Source organism: Marmota flaviventris, chromosome 1 (assembly GCF_047511675.1).
Source record: "Marmota flaviventris isolate mMarFla1 chromosome 1, mMarFla1.hap1, whole genome shotgun sequence".
NCBI lineage: Eukaryota > Metazoa > Chordata > Mammalia > Rodentia > Sciuridae > Marmota > Marmota flaviventris.
In genome coordinates, this window is record NC_092498.1 from 207,118,999 (window position 1) to 207,126,922 (window position 7,924).

The 7,924-nt window shown below is 44.8% G+C and overlaps 1 pseudogene; it reads left to right on the top strand.

Annotated features, from left to right (window-relative positions):
* The first annotated feature begins 6,006 nt into the window (after window positions 1-6,006).
* Window positions 6,007-6,693, top strand: LOC114090165 (protein-L-histidine N-pros-methyltransferase pseudogene; annotated as a pseudogene).
* The last annotated feature ends 1,231 nt before the right edge of the window (window positions 6,694-7,924 follow it).

The window sequence follows — 7,924 nt, forward strand, 5'->3', positions numbered from 1 at the left end:
CCAATGAATGAACTAATCATGTTTAGGAGTTGTTGTTTGATTTTCCCACGGTGTATGATGATTTGTTAAAGGAGACTGTGATGTATGTAAAGTCCCCGCCCTCCCCAAAAAGTGTACTTAAGCAGTGCTCAGCCCCTGCTCGGGGCTCTGGGCTGCTCTCCCTTCTTGAGTGAGCATGGATCCCCAGCGCGCTGGATTGGATCCTCAATAAACCCCTTTTGCTGTTGCATGAGCCGCGGTCTCTTGGTGGTCTCTTCCTCCGACGTTGGCCGGACCCTTACAAAAGGACAGTATCCCCAAATTCATCTGCATGTGAGTCTCCTGCTTTCCATTGCTCTGAAGCTGCTCACTGTTGACACTAATTCTGCAGCTGTTCTAGTTATTGGGTGGTACTGAGAAACTGATGTGACTCCATTTTTGAGAAACCAGCCTCTCTACCTCAGAGCAAAGCCTGTCCAAGGAAGGGGGTGTGACCTTTGTCCTTGGAAAAATCCACAGAGCACTCCTAGGCATATACTCACCCTGCTGAATTGTTTATCTACAAATAATAAGAGAGATCAGTGGCGCCAGGTGTCCCTGACTCAGTCAGGCTAGGTAAGGACCCATAGCATAGTTAGGGTTAGGGTTAGGGTTAGGGGTTAGGGGTTAGGGGTTAGGAGTTAGGGTTAGGGTTAGGGTTAGGTAAGGACCCATAGCAACCCTCTGGCAACCACCAATCAGCATGAGACAGGGAAAATACCTGGGGTGCCAGATGACCCTCCCAGTAGTGGTTGATAACATGTTGGGAAACCATGCAGTTCAGCACGAACACCCTCTTGGCTTAAACCAATCAGTTCAAATGAATCCCCCTCTTGTACTAACCAATCACCCTTACCCAACTTGTTCCCGCCAGTGAATGTGCTAATCATGTTTTAGAGTTGTTTTATGATTTTCCCGCAGTGTGTGATGATTTGCTAAGAGATGCTATGCTATATGTGGGGTCCCTGCCTTCTCCAAAGAATGTATAAAACTTCTGCAAACCCTGAGCTCGGGCCTCTCAGCATCACCAGTTGCTGTGTGCACGGAGGACCCAGCTAGCTTGCAATAAACGTCTCTTTGTTGCTTACATCGATCTTGGTCTCTGGTGGTCAGTGGGGGGTCCCGAACTCGAGCATAACAGTACAAGATCCTACCTGGGGGGCTGGGGATGTGGCTCAAGCGGTAGCGTGCTCGCCTGGCACGCGTGCGGCCCGGGTTCGATCCTCAGCACCACATACAAAGATGTTGTGTCCGCTGAAAACTAAAAAATAAATATTAAAAAAAAAAAGATCCTACCTGGGAAGAAAAGAGGCTTGGACATAATGCTCTCTGTTCCAGAAAAATTCAGAGTCAAATTGGTATGAAAAGAGGTCTTATTCAAAGTCAGCTTTGAAGGAAAATGAAAGGCTCTTCATAGTTTTGAAAGTTTCATCTCCCAAAAGCTCTGAGAGGAGGAAAGCTTTTAAAAAGAGGAAGTGTGCATTAGGACAAAGTTCACAGGTTTCCCTTCATAGTCATTAAAGTCCAAAAGAATTTCACGGGTTGTGACTCCTTTGTATCCAGGAACCATCCTTATCACATCAAAAGGAGCTGGCACTTCCTGGGGCTAGCATGTGTATCTCCCCTAACATGGAGAAGGGAAGGTGCTTCAAAATACAGTGTATTTCATACTGAGCACCAGGAGGTTGGTCAGGAATAGTGGAAGGCAGCTACCCAGCGGCACTAAGGGGAACTTCACTGCTCTCCCTGGCAGGCTAAAGTCTGACCTCAGCTTGGAATCCTTAGGAGGCAAGGAGAACACTAAGATACTTCATACACATTTATAAACTTTCTCTGAGAAAGCAAAGATGCCCGCCAACTTATTTTCATGTGAACAAACATGGAACCAATCAATCAAAGTTTATAGCCCCTTTTGCATCTGTTCCAGCATTTCCCATGTACTCTCATTCCCTTGTGCAACCTGGTAATCAGTGCCTGGGGACTGACATGTGCTGTTTACAGTTTTGAAGCTGTTTCCAGACCCCATCCTCACTAAGCCATGCACTCTACTCCACAGCTACATCTTAAGCATGCCAGGAACACTTTTCCCTTCAAGAGTTTTATCTGGCTCCAGGTTGCACCCTCCTAAGCCCCTCTCACACCTCTCCATTTAGTTATCCATTTTAAGAGCTAAGGAAAGGGCCAAGGATGTGGTTCAGTGATAGAGCGCTTGCCTAGCATGAATGAGGCACTGGGTTCGATCCCTGGCACCACATAAAAATAAACAAATAAAGGTATCGTGTCCATCTACAACTAAAATAAATAAATAAAATAAAACAAATAGTTAAAAAAAAGAGAGAGCTAAGGAAAATATTAAAGGTCTTCCCTGTCCGTTTGCCTGCCTGATCTCACGCATCCTTAATGGAACATCGAAGGAATGCTGACTTCTCATGGGCTTGGCTCACTCACAAGAATTTAAGAGTCATTCACCTATCTCATGTCTCTCACTCCCTTCCTTTGGAAATCTAGCCAGTCCTTGTGGGGGTTAAAGTGTCCTTGAGGGGATCACTAGGTCATGCAGGTTGTTAGAATGGAGGTTTCTTTGTTCTAACTTGCATTTAAGGAGCCCCACTGGGCATGAGACTTTGGAATCTCACCTGTGGAGGGGACTTTCTGCCTGGGACTTCCCAGTTGGGACCCTGAAAGGCTGCCCCAGGACTCCCCACCTACATAACTGGGGAGCTACATGATATTGAAGCTGATACCAGTCTCAGAGATCAGGAACAGGTCCTTGTTCCCCAGTGTTGAAAAATAAATACCTGGGCTGGGGATGTGGCTCAAGTGGTAGCGCGCTCACCTGACATGCGCGGGGCGCTGGGTTCAATCCTCAGCACCACATAAAAATAAAATAAAGATATTGTGTCCACCTGAAACTAAAAAAAATATATATATATTAAAAAAAAAAAGAAAATTAAATACCTGAGAAATGCCCAGGCAAGTGTAGAAAGCAAATTTTATTTAAGAGATAGCAACAGACTCCTCCAAAGAGAAGGGGCCCTGAGCTGGGAGTGTGCGGCTGTGGGTACGCCTTGCTCTTTTATAGACCCCAGAATCATTCACCTTCTCTTTCTTCTCCACATCAGTGCCCAAGGGCAGGAAGGAGCAGGAGCATATTGTGCAGGAAGTGCAAACCAATCCCGATCCTGAAGGTTAGCTATCAGCAACTCACTGCCTTCTGTTTGCTAACCAGTAATCATCCGCCTTCATTCATTATCTCCACTGACTGCCAGACCTTTGCCCTCCGCCTCAGTTTGTTGAGGAATGTGACATATCCTGTCTCCTCAGACTGGGCAGGGCTGCAGGCAGATTGCTGTTTGGCAAAGAAAGCATGTGGGGAGTCAGTACAGTGGGCTCATTTTACAGAATTAACCTTGTGTTCTCACCATCCTCACCTATTTGTCCCTTTATAGTGTTTTCCCCAATCTGGTGACGTATTTTTTTCTCTTTCTCTCCTGCCTATCACTTTGGCTTTTGCTTCCATATTTTTACTAAAATAAATGCTATCTAGTATTGTATAAAGAGTGTCTTTATTGTCTGTTGAACCCAACCTACCAAATTCAGCAGCTGCACACATGTAACACTTTAATGGTCTCACAGAATAGATGGTGGTATTTTGAGTGAGTACTAATGACATTTTGTGTCTTGTGATTTTTCATAACCTGCCCAGTCACCTCTTTATTGAAGGCACATGGAAAACTACATTCTTGGGGTAGTCTAGGGTATCTGACCCCAAAGCTTCTAAGACTCTTAGAATCTTTGAAATGAAAATACTTTCTTTTGCATGCAAATGAGATGACTGCTGGGGACCCCTAAGTAGATTCTGGCACCCAGAAAGACCCAAACATGATTACTGATGAACATTTTTAAAAATATTTCTTTTTTGTAATTGACAAAAAGGTTGAAATGTGGAAACCTACCCCTTGGGCCTCTTGGCAGGAAGTAGGTATAGAGATTGAGTAAATCATGAAGGGCCAATGAACTAATCAATCATGTGAACATTCCAGAAACCTACATGAAAAATCATAAGCAACAGGTGTGGAGAAATTCTGAGGTCATGAACACAGGGAGGTGCTGTGGGTCCTCCAGTTGGGACATGGAAGGTCCAACAGCCCCTTACCCCATACCTCAACCTTATGTACCTCTTCCATTTGGCGTTCTTGGGTTGTACCTTCATAATAAAGTAATAGTAAGTAATGTGGTCTCTGGAGTCCTGTGAGTCATCAGCATACAAGAAAATATAAAGGGATGGAGAGACTGTGGGAACTTGACTTGGTAGCAAAGTTGTTAAAAAAAAGATGGGTACCTTGCACACCCAATATTTTGACTGGCATCTGATGTAAGGGCCATCTTGGGGGACTGCACCCTTAATCCTGTGGAGTGAGACACTTACCTCAGGTTATGTCAGAATCAATGGAGTTGAACATTACTTGGTTTCTAGAGTTGGAGAACTGGTCATAGGTGTGCAAAGAGCCTCCATATTTGGTATCAGAAGTTTCATGAATAAAAACAATTTGTTTCCTCTCTCCCTGGGTGAAAAATGTAAGATTGTCTATTCCATCCATGGAGTTAGTCCCAAATCTGACCACTTATCCCACCCCACTCCAAGAACCATCCTCCACCTTCCCTTAGTCTCTGAACCCCACCCTTATCCTCCACAATCTGATGTCATATCAGCAAAGAAAACTCACAGAATCTGTTCATAGGGTATGCATAAAACCAAGACATTGTTACAAACATTTTGGAAAACTGTTTGGCAGTATCTATTCAAGCTGATGGAAGCCATCTCTATGTCCCCAAAATTATACCCCTAAGTGTAGACACAAAAGAATCCATAAAAATCATCTTGTGTGGACTTGTACTAGAGATTCATGGGAACCCTAAATGAAAATGACTGAAATATCTATGAATATATTGACTCCGTGGAAGATCATGCAGCTTGTTCTAAACTATTTGGAATTGCCCTAGGAACAAATTCTTCAAATGGCTTTCCTAATCTTGCATTCCCTTGTCCTCCCACCTGTCTGCCTTCATGTCCCCAAACTCCCTCAGCCATTCTCAGTGGCCAGGGGTCAGCAGACACAACACCATGCCTGAACACACCATGCCTCTGTCACTCTGAGCCTTTACACTTATTGTTCCTTTCACCTGGAAAGCCACGCCTCAACTGCGTCACAATTGAGCATGCTGCAGGTCTGACTTCACTCTTCACCACTTCCAGACACCTTCTAGGCCTTCCACTACAGGTTTCTGGAAGAACCCTGGCTTCCCTTAACATACTCTTGACCACTGTGTCAACCGGGAATATAAGAGTTTCCTAAACAACCATGAGAACCTGAGAGCAGCACAATACTTTGTTTTTGGTCATTGCTGACTCTCAGCACCTAGAACGTTTCCATATCAAGTGGTCATGAAAGACACATGTGCTGACTCTGTGAAGAAAAAGAGGACAAGATGTCATGAGAATATAAAGCACAAGCCTCGGCCCTGAAGGGGCTGGATGGACGCGGTGGCTCGAGCCAGGGCGGCGGCGGTAGTGGCTGGAGGCTGCGGTAGTGGCTGGAGGCTGCGGCACCTCCTCCTCCTCCTCCCCGGCGCGGGCGGTCATCCGGGCGGTGGTCAGGGCGAGCGGCCGCGGCCCCCATGAGCCTGTGGTGGGCTGGCTGAGCCTGAGCCGGAGTCCGAGCGGCTGGCGCGGAGGGTGAGGACGCTGCGGAGCCCGCTGTCCCGCTCCGGGTCCTGCCTCCTGGGCGGCAGGAAGGACAACCACCGGGGGGGGGGGGGGGGGGGGGGGTGTGCGACAGAGAGGCCCTGTGAATGACTCCAGGCTGTCTTCGTTCAGAGTCACCTTGATCAAGGAACACAGATCTTCTTAACAGCAGCATTGAGAAATCGGGCTGGCTATTTATCCAATTACATCATTCTTTTGTGTCATCCGTTTTGAGCCTGTTGATGTCTAGAACATCCGTCAGTGGGTTGCTAGGAAGAGGTTCAATGTTTGCATTCTCACCAGATCAGTTTCAGAGACTGCTTAAAATCAATCCAGACTGGAAAACCCACAGACTTCTTGATTTAGGTGCTGGAGATGGAGAAGTCACAAAAATCATGAGCCCTCATTTTGAAGAAATCTATGCCACTGAACTCCCTGAAACTATGATATGGCAACTTCAGGAGAAGAAATGCAGAGTGCTTGGAATCAATGAATGGCAGAACAGGGGTTTCAGTATGATGTCATCAACTGCTGGAATTGCTGGACCACTGTGATCAGCCCCTGACTTTGTTAAAAGATATCAGAAGCGTCTTGGACCAACTAGAGGCAGAGTCATTCTTGCCCTTGTCCTTCCTTTTCACCCCTATGTGGAAAATGGCGGCAAGTGGGAGAAACCATCAAAAATGTTGGAAATCAAGGGACAGAATTGGGAAGAACAAGTGAACAGCCTGCCTGGGGTGTTCAGAAAAGCTGGTTTTATTATCGAAGCTTTCACCAGACTGCCATACCTGTGCAAAGGTGACATGTATAACAACTACTATGTTCTGGATGACTACTTTGTTCTCAAACCAGTACAGAATGGCGGAGGCCAGAGTCTGCAGAATCTGCCCCAGGATCTATCCTTCAGAAGAGGGTTCACAGTTATGTGATGGGAGGACCTTTGGGGAAAGCCATTCTAAACAGTATGTAGGAATTTAAAAAGCCAAAATACTAATTATTTCTCTGTAGTGTGTAAAAGGAATGTTTTTAAACAACAAAAACCCAACTCTGGATTTTTATCAACTCTTTACTCAGTTAGAGCTGTTCTTCAATGCAGGTCACACTCCAGTTATGATGGAAGATATTTTTTATATTTAATTGCAGTTGGGACTCACTCCCAGACAAAGCAATAGTCATGACTTCATGGAGCCAATAAATGGATCGTTTTTAATAAAATGAAGGCTGGTAATAAAATTGTCCATTGAATTCCAAATATTACTTGTAAGGTATAGCCACTGATATTCTTTCATGTTTAGAAACTCTGTTATTCAAGAAAATGTTTTTAATCATGCTAATAAACTTTTTTTTGGAGATTAAAAAAAAAAAAGGAATATAAAGCACAAGATCGTGAAACTGACTAGGCTCACAGAAGAAGTGGCACTTTCCCTAGACGATTTTGAAGGACAAAGAGATTCCCAGGCAGGTTTTCTTTTTTCTTCTTCTTTTGGCACTGGGGATAGAACCCAGAGACACTTTACCATTGAGATTCCTTTTAGACAGAATCTCACTAAGTTACTTAGGGCCTTATAAGTTGCTGAGACCGACCCTGAACTTGGGATCCTACTGCCTCAGCATCCTGAGTTGCTGGGATTACAGGTGTGTACCTCCACAACCACCCCAAGCAGTGTTAGAACAGCATTCTTGCAGAGGAAACAAAGGCACAGGATGTACTAAGCATGGAGAGAGGGAAATCTGGAAATTCGGCTCTTTATATATTCATGTGCTATCGTTCCTCATATTTCATTGTCCTTGTACTTAGACCAACTTAGACTCTTTATCAAAATAAAATAAATGGAGCTGGGGATACAGCACAACAGTAGAGCACTTACTTAGAAAGTGTGAGGCCCCGGGTTCAATGCCCAGAACTGTAAAAGAAAGGAAAAGGTCTCTTTGAGTCCTGAACTAGTCTGCAGGCCTGACACAGCAATTGATTTTCTTGGACTTAGCTGTAAGAAATGTTGCAGAGGGCTGGGGTTGTGGCTCAGCAGCAGAGTGCTCGCTTAGCCCGTGCGAGGCCCTGGGTTCCATACTCAGTACCACAAAAAAACAAATAAATGAAATAAAGATATGTCTAAAATAAAAAAATAAATATAAATAATATTTATATTTTATAAATATAAA